Source organism: Macrobrachium nipponense, chromosome 13 (genome assembly GCF_015104395.2).
Source record: "Macrobrachium nipponense isolate FS-2020 chromosome 13, ASM1510439v2, whole genome shotgun sequence".
Lineage (NCBI taxonomy): Eukaryota > Metazoa > Arthropoda > Malacostraca > Decapoda > Palaemonidae > Macrobrachium > Macrobrachium nipponense.
Window position 1 is genome coordinate 8,476,684 of NC_087206.1, and position 12,646 is coordinate 8,489,329.

The window sequence follows — 12,646 nt, forward strand, 5'->3', positions numbered from 1 at the left end:
TAAGTTTCTTTTTTATTTAAGGGAAAAAAATACAAGATAAAGCGAGGAAAGAAATTAAAACGAGGGATTAAAAATGAAAAGATAACAGAAAACAAAAGGTCACTAAGTTGGTAAAAAGAAAATGAAAACACAAAAAGTGAAAAAATGTATAATGGGTCATGGAAATCCCCTCATTATGTGGGAGCCCTGGGGCTATAGCCCCTGTTGCCCTCCCTTTAATCCAGCCCTGGTCAAGAGGCGCCTTTTTCAATAAAATGTTGAGTTTCTGTCAAGGTTTTATTGTCCCGATGCTCTGAGCAATTTCATTGTCGATGCTGCTGACCGTTGGAGGAAAGGTTTAAAACAAATAGAACAGAACGAAAATGCTACAACATACAGGTTTTATTTAAGGGAAAAGTAAACAATATTAAATAGGAGAGAGAAAAATTTACTTTATACCTGTAACGTCCAGTAGGTCTAGTTCCTCCCACGGAGCAATTCAAATTTGTAAGGAGGAACAGTTGCCAGACTCCCAGGTTTTGAGGATGATTATCTTAAGGTTAGGATACCTGTTATAGATGTAGCTCTGCCCCCTTTCCTCGGAATTTATTATGTCCATTAACTGATGGATTGTGAGTTATCTGGTGTCACAACTACCAGGGTCACTTACGCCGAATAAGTGATCTTGAGGGTGAATGTATCACTAACCGCAGCGTCAGGAAAAAAATAAAACATTGAAATATATCTTATGTAATATACAATGGTTTTATGGAACACATTGAATTATCTTTTCCATACGTGTGTATTGTATACTGTCAGTCATTGCCGATTGGTAACTTGGAGTATGTTAGAACAAAAAATATTGTCACAAATTAGTCTATATTCACATATATCCGGCAACATACCATGATTTATTGTAAATAAAATAGTCACTATATCTTTAATGTGCTTTGAAACAGACATTGTCAGATTTTACTAATAAAGTTCTAAAAACAAATTTCAATTTGATACTCCATCATGAAAAGTAGCATTTATTAGATCTTTATTAGAAAAATTACTACTCTTCATTTACATAATAAGTAGAATATTACCAAAATATTACAAAATTATATACCTACAATAATTACAAATTATTATTGATTACAGAAAGAAAATAATTAGAATCAAAATCAATATCCTTTTTACTGAAAAGTAGTATTTGATGATTTCAGTGTTACAATAACACAAGGGGACGACAATTAGTGTTACATTGAATGTTACGTTTAGTCTGTCGTATTACAATCAGTGTCCAGAACTGCAGTTGTAACTAGTGAATAAGCAATTAAGTTTAAAGTTCGTAACAAGCATCTGTCGGTGGTCAGTCTTAATGGGTCGTTAAGTGTTTATCGGCATCGGGGTTCTTGAGGCAACTTCGACGTTAGGTTGAGCGGTCGGGGTCATTACCCTGTGAGTTTCCAAGGAAATCTATCCTCCTGGGGAGGTCCCATGCTGAGTGACCTTGGGAACATTGGATTAACTGTGTGGTCCTGACTCCTGTAGTGTCCCCTTGAGGTATTTGCTTTACCTTTTGACCTGAGAGGACCCGGAAAGGTCACGGTACCAATCTCGACTGTGAGCATTTAGTGTATTTTGTTCCAGTAAGTGTTTTTATATTTGTACTGTGTTTTTACTAATGGTAATATTTTTTAAATTAAAAGAGAATGCTGTATTAGGTGTACTTTAATACTACTTGTGTTCACGATACAAATATGGTGTTCATGATAACGGTAATGAGTTAGCTTTTGTTAATGTCGGTCTTTGCCAAATTAATTCAGGCTTTGCTAATTTTTTTATTTATTTATTTATTTTTAGCTGAGAGGTAAAATGGGTGAAAGAAGAGTGAAGGCAGTTAGTTATTTAACCATGGTAGAATTTTTTTTTTCTTTTTTTTAAATTCTATTTCAAATATCAATTATATACAAACTTTTCATAATTATATCAAAAATATAACATACTAAATACATTAATTATATGAATTCAAATATTATTCACATACTTGTGAAATGTTTTTCAAGTTCATATGCATTTGATAATACCCATTTTGTATATCTTATTTTAAATTTTAATATTGAAATAATTTGACTTGGTAACACCTCTTCTCTGCTGTACCACAAACAATTTACATCCTCATTAATAAGTATACTAAATGTATTTTTCTTTTCTTTATAATCTAAATCCAACATCAATACTTACATTGGATACTGAACTTTTATATCACATACCTCTTCAATGAAATTTTGGAACCACTTCCAAATTTTAACATATCTACAAAAATAAAGAACATGCAGATGATTTTTATTTTTCGTACATTTATTGCAAAAATTATCAGCAATTTTCAATATCTTAGTCTTTCCTTAGTAGCCAAAGATTCATACAAAAATCTATACATAATACTACTTTGATAGGAGTCAACGAATTTGCATAATAGGTTACTCCATATATTACCCCACTTATGCTACGGGTACCTCTCAATTACAATGGGCTTATGGGTTGGCATCAAATACTGATAAATATTCTTGCTTTTGACGTATGGAAAATTAGGCATTTTCACTAATTTCTTTAAATTACCAATAATTATATTATAAAAAGGAGTAGCAACATAAGACATATTAAGGCAATCTTCTACAACCCACAACAAATTTATTCTAATACATGTGTAATATAAGGCTAATTCTCGTCCATAACTATCAAATAACATAATATTCAAGAATGTACTTGTTAGAATAGCTGCTGCTTTATAAAACACATTAATAACCCCAATACCACCTTCTGTTTTTGGCAGATACAAGGAATCCCTTTTAATTGGTTGGTAAGTTCCACACCACAAATATCGGAAAACAGATTGTTCTATAATTTTTGCCTTTCTCTTTCCCTAATGGAAATACATGACACATGTACCAGACTTTACTTAAAATAAGAAAATTTATAATAGCCTTTTGATATAAAGAAAAGTATAGTCGAAAGTATATTTATTTTTACCTTAACTTTATTCATTAAAGCATCCCAGTTTTCATCTACCATTTCGTTATAATCATTGGTTATCAATATGCATAATACCATACACTTATGTTTCTGTTGTATCCAATCAAGTGGCCATACGTTTTTGTCCTTCCAATTACCTAAACCCAGGACACAAGTCTTATCTCTATTTAGCTCTGCACCAGTAGCTAGCTCAAATTGCTTTATAATACTAAATACTACTTTAATACTTTTTTCTTTACTAACAAAAACAGAGCTGTCATCAACAAAACCTACTACAGAACACTGGAACCCATTAGGGAGATTCACTAGCACAATTTCATTGCTTTGTTTAATTGTTCTGTATAGAAATTCTTGGAACAATATATATGCTATCATTGACATAGGACATCCTAGCTTATGGATCTCTCAACAGGAAAAAAGCCGCTAACAATCCCATTTACACAAACTGCACTTAGGCATCCAGTATTTAACATTTTAATTTTCATGATAAACAACTCTTTAAACCCCATCCGTGAGAATGTTTTAAACATGAACCTCAAATTAACTCTCTCAAAAGCCTTACTCCAATCCAGGGTAACTAGAGCAAAATCCAAATTATTTTCATTTGCATAATAAGTTATATCCCTAATTAGAGTATTAAATCTCACTGTTGATCTTCGCTTAACCGAACAAAACTGTTCTCGTGATATAACTTTATGAAGACTTTTTAATCTATTAGCCAAAATTTTGGCAATGCATTTGTAATCCGTATTCCGTAAAGAAATATGTCTCCAGTTTTTTAAGCACAATGAATCACCACTTTTAGGTACTAATTTCAAGATACTCCTTTTTTTGGCTTTTTCCTAATTCAAGGTCTAAATCTATCGCAAAATCAATCATTTCAGAAAACGCTGACTTAATTACATTCCATGTCTTTTAAATAGAATTCCAGGGGAGGACCATCTTCACCCGGAGTTCTACCTTTATTCATCATCTTTAACGTATTTAATACCTCTTCGACAGATAACTTTCTGCGTAACATTTCGTTGTCCTCATTAGTTATTGTGCTCCCAATAAAATTAAAACTATCTTGTAGCTGTTCATCAGTACTTATCTTTGTGAACAGTTTTTCATTGTGATCCTTTACGTAACAGACTATCGCCTCTGTGTTGTCGAGCGTCACACCGCTTTCTAACCTCAGTTGCCTAATACCATTCGCTTCCCTCTGAGTTTCTCTTACCTAATAAATGTGCAGGTAAACTGTTTATTCTCTCTTCTGTCCTTAATCTAATCTTTATACCTTCACATATTTCATCTTTTATTAATTTCATTCTATCTTTTATAGCCTTCATCTCTTCAAATTTATTGTAACCAACTGAAGCTGTACTTGATAAGTATTAAAGATAATTTTGCTAAAATTTTAGTGCTATACTTCTCTTGTATAGCTTGTTTAGACAGTCTTATGAAGAACATTTTTTTAATTTTGGCTTCACAAATGTATCCCACCATTCCATAATGTTGGAGCATTTTCTTTCATTTTTTAAAAAGTGCCCTTATCTTTCAAATTTCTCCATGAAGTCTTCCCTCTCCAATAATGAAACTTTTAACTTCCATATTACTCTACCTATTTTACAAAGATTATTAAGCAGAAATTCAGTTAATATCATATTATGGTCTGTTAAAGATAATGGAATATTTTTAAAATTCTTAATATTACTATACAAGTTAATCACATACACACGGTCAATTCTTGAAGCATAATTACCTAGAATGTGCGTATATTCGGGGATATTGTTCAATGAAAACAAAGTGTCTTTCAATCCCAAATGCTGTACTAAAGATTTAAGACCTAAATATTTGATCTTATTAACATCTCTTAATATTATGTTCTTGAAGGTATAATACATCAATTTTATATTGATCAACTAACATCTTTACTTAAAACTGCTTATTAAGGTAATCTAAACCAGAAATATTTCATGAAGCAGTGACTTAAGCCATTTTTTTCAGGATATATCAATAAATGCATACTAATTATTTACCTATTTTAGCCATTTTAGAACATTTATTTTTACCATTACTATTATCATCATCATCATGTTTGTGTTTACCAGAGTTCTGATCACTAGAAAGACCTTGATCTACTACATAATCAGCAAACATTTCCTGGCTTTCATTTATGGGGTTTGACAACTCTGAAAAAACAAAACATTCTTCTCCTTCACTATTATTCAATACTTTTAAGCATTTCTGTCCATTGTCCTTTTTAAGTCATTTTTACACCTGAGCTGTCGTTAACAGTAGATTGCCATTTTTGTCGTACTGGTATTTGACTTATCTCCATTCCTACTCTTATCACCCTTTCCTTTAGTTCTATTGTTTCCTTTCTTTTCACTCCCTATTAAGGTTTCCTCTGGAATTTTAGTATTCCTCATAGACTCAATATCCAAACCATTTTCACCTTCACCCTTTTCTTTATGAACTTTTTCCGCTGGTATCAGATCGTATTCTTCAATGTTGACTATTTCTTCGATTACTATTTGCATGTCGTCTTCGTATTCCTCCTTTCTTCTATTTATGATTTGTTCATTGTGCACTTCTTCTTCTTCTGTTTCTACTTGCACAACTTCATCAGGAGATAACTGCGAACGAGCGCACATCTTGTCGCCACTGTCTTCACTCGTTCGATAATCTTCATTTCCCTCTTCTAATCCTTCTTCCTTATTTTTTTACCTTCTTGGTTTCCCTGAGTATTTCCTCTTGGATCTTTGCCAGCTTCACTATTTGCGTATACATCAGTTTTATCTTCACTAATATAAATTCCTCTTTGGCTATCATTTACCTCTTGTCCCTCAATGTTATTTCCTTCTCTCATTTGTTCTCTTATTATCACCATTATCCTTCTCTGATTTATTATCATTTCTTTGCCTGCTTATGTCAGGGAAGTCTTTTTCATTCCACATACTAGTTCCTTCCATAATATCGATGTTACAATCTTTCACTAGATGGCCTCCTTGTCCGCATCTGCAACAGGTTCTTTTCTGCCAATTATATAATATACTTAAGTTAAACCCAGACACTTATCGATGAAGGAATTTTATCTCTAATCTTCATCTTTATTGTCCGTATCTCATTCAGTAGGCCTTTCAAGGGTCCCATACTGAATCTATTGGTTCTTATTGAATCCACTTTTCCATATATGCTTATAATATTTATTATAAATTCATCAGACAATTCAAATGGTGCATTCCTTATCGATACATGTGTATACGAGGTACTTATATTCACAACTTTTACACTATCTACCTCATTTATCCTAATTTGCTTATCCTCAAATTGCCTTGCTATTTCCAAGAACTTGTTCTCTGAGCTAAACTTAACTACTTTATTCCTGCTTACATTCTGTACACCCAAAATGTCAGCAATATAAAGTTTAAATTCTCTGATTAACACAATACATACATTTTCGATGGACATATAACCTCCCAGGAATTGTAGACCAATGGAGTCCTTTCTCCTTAAAAAGCTTGGAAACGAATCCATGTTTTAGCAGTGTATCTCATAAAACAAGAGAGAGATCAGGTAAAATTTATCATAGAAAACGGACTTTCCCCAAGCCAAACGCTTCGGGGTAAAAAACAACTTTCCAAATTCAGTCTATTTTTGTCTATTTAGCACTATTCCCGTACTTATAAAAGTTTCCACCTAAATCTGTGTACTCACATCACTTCACGATGCTCCATGCATTGTTATCAGTGCTCAAATACATCACATCACCAAAAAATAAAGGCCAAAGTACAGAACGAAAGTAAACAAAGGCTCCTGTGACTTTCTTCTTCTCTCCTTGGTAGGGAGTAGTGTAGAAAGTTAAGTATTAATAGGAGTAATGTAAGGTGTGGTTTATCGACAAATTTATTTGGGTAAGGGCACAATTTTTCTAACTATGGCCTTAATATTAACATACTATAATAACTACCTTCCATTATATTAACATGGTGAATTGTACAGATTACATATTTGAAATTTTATTTAAGTAGTATAATTCTAACAGGCTAAAGTTCATATTTTCTAATTTTAACCTTAATGTTAACCTATCGTAGTGATTTTACATTATATTTACTTAGTAAATTCTACATATTAATTTTTCAAAACTTTTCTTAATAGTATAATGGTTGAGGTTCAATGCGATGGATATATGAAGACATTCTTCTCTACCATCTGTGTTCTTTGTTGTTTGGGTAGTTTCTCTCTTCTGCCTCAGATTCTTCTGTCAATTCACTATTGCACTGAACTATATACTGGTTGCCAGTATATATAATCTGATTAATTGCATTTACTTTGTATTTGTTGTGAATTTGATCTATATTCAGATCATCATATCCTTGATTGTTTCTCATTACAGACCCTGATATCTTTTTTTTTCTTTCTTTAATGCACTTATATTCGGGGTCGATGCTAAGCACGTGGGTATTGGTGAATATTCCATTATTGGTCTGATTAGACTTATGTAGAAATGGATTTTTATATTTGTGTTCATATTCCTAACACTTTTTAGCTTTGTATTTTGTGTTCTTGCCATTCTCAGTCTTTTTGCACATGTCTTTATATTCCACTTTGTCCGAATTGCATTCCTATATTAGCTATTCTTGCGCTTTTAGTCATATTAAGTGGTTGTTGGTCTAATATTTGTGCAGGTTTGCATGCAGATAGTGATACCAGTTGGAATTTGGATTTATTTGTCTTTTTCCCACTTTTTTTTAACTAATTTATTCTTTCAATTTGGCCCATTGTTTTTTTGTGCTACTTGTCTTTTCAAATTTGGCCCATTGTTTTTTTTTGCTACTTGTCTTTTCAAAGTTGGGTCCCTTCTTCGTGTACGCTTTTCTGGGTGTATAACTATTTGAGTTATATCATCTGCAAATCAGACATCAGTACAGTACTCTGGTTGTGGAGTCACATTTGATGTACATATAATACTATGAATAATGTTGGACTGGGTACAGATCCTTATGGGACTCCACTTAGGAGCGGGAATGGATTCCCTACGTAGTTTTGTGAATTGATTGTTATTGTTCGATCTTTGATGAAGTTACATAGTATTTTCTCAAATGCCTAGAAGGTTATTAGGTTATTGTAGTGTATTTGTGTATTTTTTATTAGGTCTTCCGAATTTTGATGATACAATCTTGGAGTTTTCTTGTACTAACTGCTCATTGTGTTGTTTCAACCTGTTATAAGTATTGTATTTAGGATGTTGTAGTGCCATTGTATTAATTTTAATTTGCCACTACTAATAGGGTGTGGATGTGTAGCGTATTTATTTACGTATTGGTATATTATTTATTATAGCTTCCTCTGTCTATAGTTTTGTACCATTAAAGTTCTTTTTCTACTATTTCTTTTATTTATATTTAAGTTTAATTTATTCTTGTTTGTCTACTCATTTTCCCTTCTATTTAATTTTTGAAGCTTTGCCAACTTGCTCTTTTTATATTTTATTGGATTAGTTGACATTGGTGTATGATCAAAGGAGGTTGCTGGTCCTTTCGTAATGGCAATACTGAGGTGAATTTCGTTATTTCCTAATATTATAACAGGCTTTCCTTTTCTGTTATTTGCTACGAAAGTATCAAAATCAGGTCCTAAGTGAATACATCTTTTATTTATCAATCTATTTCTTGACCTTTATCCAAATAGTTGGTGTCTGGAATTTAGATCCGCTATGAGATAAGTTGGTTCTCTCCTGCTCATTAACTTCATGACTTCCGGAAGTGGGTAATAATGTCTCCTTGGCGGCTGTTAACCTGTCGTGATCACTATCGGTCCTTTGTTAGTTTGAATCTGGACTGCTAAAATGTCGTCTTGGAAATCTATTTTGTCTAATATTATTCTTGATTGCTATTGCTATTCCTGCAAAGGGTTCATCAGCGAAGTCTTGCATATATGTATTACACCCAAGCATTTTCATAGTTTAGTTTCATAGTGTTCATTGATTAATATTACGCCAGGGTCTTCTTTATATTTATTGTATAATTCAAATTTGCCTTCCAGTATTTCCCGTTGATGAATTATTTTAATCCTCTAATTTAGTCAATTTGAATTAAAATGGTGTAATAATTATTTTTACCTTTTTTCCGTTTTCTGGTATTCCTGGCTACCGGCGTAGTGTGTTTTGACGCTGAAGTTTATAATCCCTCTGGGTTCTGCAAAATGGGAGAACTGGAGAAATCTGAAAAGCTTAGTAGTGAGGCTTGTGTTTTGAATTTAATTAAGGCTTTGTAAATTTAACTTTATAATGAAATTCAACAAATAATTAAATGAAATGTTCAATTTACAGGTGGCCACTGTTGGTGATGTCGAACACTACGCTTCGAGCTGCTGGTGACGGTGTTCGGTTCCTTACCGCCACGATGAACTCTAAACGTTAGATTGAACAACTGAAGTCTGTTATCAGGGTTTATGATTTCTCCTCCCATATGGACTTCAAACAATCGTTTAAACACTATAATAATACTGTGACAATAGGTGACAGTTATAACAACCGTTTGTTATTTATTTGTTCTTCGGAATATTCATAATGTTATTCACAAGGTCTGGAAAATATTCACATAAGAGCTATAATCTCTTATTTTGAATTGTCTACTTAATAGACCCATTTGATTATTGTAATTTGTTTATTACGTTGACAAATTAGTTATTCATCCACCTATCAATTCAAGGTTTTTATATTTTTTCAATTTAATCAAATTTTTGCATAGATCTGACGACATGCGGGCATATAGATATGGCCAGTGATAAAGGAATATCAGATTTATAAAGGCAGAATGGTCATATGCTCTACACAATGTCCAACACTCACTTGTAATTCAATGTCTCATCTCTCATTTTCACTTATTTTTTGGTCAGGAAACTTGAGTAAAAATCCATATTCATTTGTATAACATATATATTATATCTTTCTAAAACATACAATAAATAGGTCGGTATTAAGTACAAATAATAAAACCGAGCAGGTTTTGATAGCTTTAATTAGCGAGTTATTTTTACAACTAATATCAAATATAGTAAATCAAATAATTACGATAATGCCTTCCTATTCACAAACGCGCCTGGTCTACAATTAATTTTTGTAATTCACAATTAAATCAAAACGCCAGCCGGCGTCTGGTCGGCCTTCGAAGTGACTGTTTTTCTGCCGGTGCAGTTTCTTCCTCCTGTTCCTCCTCCTCCTTCGGCGGGGAGAAGGTTGGCGACGGGGGCGGAGGCAGAGCAGCCAGGAAGTCCACAAGGCTGAAGGCTCCTCGTCCCTTGTCAGTCCCAAGATGGTCGAGTCTCCCTCTTTTCTGCCGAAGACTCTCGGCTTCCTCTTCGGCCAAAGTCTGCCTCGGCCTCTTCGCCCTTCGCCTCACGTCCTCCCTCCAGTCGGAGACGCCGCCGACGGTTTGTGCAGGAGCTTTCGGTAGGTAGGTCATGACAACGTCCTCCACCACCATCACTCCTCCACCAACTGCTGCTGCTGGAAATTTGGAAAATAACACCAACTATCAGACGATGAAGGGAAAAGTAAACGATAAAATAGGTAAATGAAACAAATCTCGTGACTATGTTAGGCCTATGAAATTTGTTACTCCCTCAAAGATTGTTTGCAATAATATGAAGCACTTTGTTTCAATGAATGTATCAGTAACCATTAAGAAACAAGAGGTCTATATTTAATAAAATTAAATAATTCACTTAATGAATAAATTGCAATGAATTGCTAAGACCCCATGCACTGTAATATTTCTTACTATAGTACTAGTCTTCAAACCGAAATAAAAAAAAAAATCCGAAATTTACCTTGTTGTACGCACTCCATAATATATTTCCTAAGTCGAACTCGGAGAGTAATCCTGTAGAAGGAGACGGGAGACCGTATATGGTGACACCAAGTGAGCAGAGGTCAAGACTGCATAAGAATTTCATGTTGTTGTTTATGATTAAGCTGACCTTGTTTCAGCACGGGCTCTTGCTCACAGAGCAGCCCGTAATATTGAATTTCATCGGCCATCGAGGTTTTATACCAACACTCAGCCCTTGAGGCCACTTTCTCTTCCTTTGGATGTCGTTTTCTTAATGGTAGCTCAATCCCAAAGGTCATTACTCTCAGTGAATTCTGAATACCCTAAAAAGGCGGTAGACCCAACGTGATAATCCTTTAGCAATATCTACGAAGCTGAACAAGGCTTCTCCCCCTAAACCTTAATTGCTCTGTGGACGGAAATGTTCTTGCTGGATTATTGTCTCCCTAGCGCACTTGGTCAAAATGAAACAGCAACGGAGTTTAGAGCTAATTTATCTTTTAGAAACGTTATCGTCAAAATGAAGATATTTGAGTATAAACTAAATAAAATTTAAATTTTAACTATCACTCTTCATCCTTTAAGTGTAAATTCACATAGCTTTCAATAATTATTAGGCTCTTTTGTCTTTCTTTAATAAGTATAGTATTTTCTTTTTCGTTTTTTCTTGGATCTTGACGCATAGACCTATAAACATGGAATGGACATGCGTGTTAAATGTATTTACGCTGATTGTCACTGCGCGGCGCCACAGGAATGAAGCTATTATAACATCGTCTTACAGACGACGTTATCTTTAAGCATCTTCATGATGTACTACCTGGGAAAAAACTTCTTCAATTTTTAAACTATCCAGCAGTTCCTTAAGTGCAATATGTAATATAGAGGGAAGTGCTATTCACCTTTTTTATTTTTGTAAATGAACTGAACCAGTTTTCAAATGGCTGAGAAGTGTACTTAAAAATATTTGTAATTTTGAGCCGGAGAACAATATGAAATTTTGCTTATTAATAATTTCAATAATTACAAGAGATTTATATTTAATACATAACAATAGAATAAAGAATAATTACGGTTCCTTTTTAGAAAAATTAGTTTTTTTAAAGATCGGAACATTATTTTAATATTATATTTTTTCTGAAAAAAATTAATAGTTTATAAAAGTTACTAATCGTAAATAATTTTCATTTTGTTTATGTACAACTTTCACTATGTAAATGTACTCCTATGTATCTCAAGGTTGTAAGTCTTTAATAATAAAAAAAAAAGTACTCTGTCGTCCTAAATTTTCCACAGATTTTAATAATTAAAGGCTCATTGGAAAGCTCTTAAATCCCTTTTAAAGGCATATAATTAAGCGTGTAGGATATACGGCGCTGCAGTGTTTTAAGTAAAGATATCTAGATATTAATTTTACCTGGGTTCGCTTTTTTACTCTACTGTTCCAAATTTTTTAATATAATCTTTTATAAATTTATCTTCAGTTAAAAGCTCTTGAAAAGAACTTTCCAATGAAGCACGTATATGTCTCATACAATAGAAATAATCATGCAATGTAGCCATGTGCTCAGACAGTGATTTCGTGTCTTTGCCATGGGGTTCTGTAATAAATTTTACCACTAAAGCCTATTGAACCCCTTATATTTATTATCCTTCTAAGTATCAAAGTATCAAAGTCTTTAAACTCTAATTGCATTTATGCGCTACCTATAGTCGATTCATTTAAGGTAGATTCTTGTGCCTACGAGACTTTTGTTTGGCGGCCTCTGATTGGCTGATAACGGGAGGTATGCTCCTCGCTCAGTGTGTCATTATTTTCGTCTGTT

General features: G+C 33.3%; 1 long non-coding RNA gene across 1 annotated transcript; it reads left to right on the top strand.

Annotated features, from left to right (window-relative positions):
* The first annotated feature begins 1,438 nt into the window (after positions 1-1,438).
* On the top strand, positions 1,439-9,931 carry LOC135225423 (uncharacterized). The gene is made up of 2 exons (XR_010316948.1): positions 1,439-1,616; positions 9,317-9,931. It is a non-coding gene; the product is annotated as an uncharacterized LOC135225423 (long non-coding RNA).
* Positions 9,932-12,646: the final 2,715 nt, after the last annotated feature.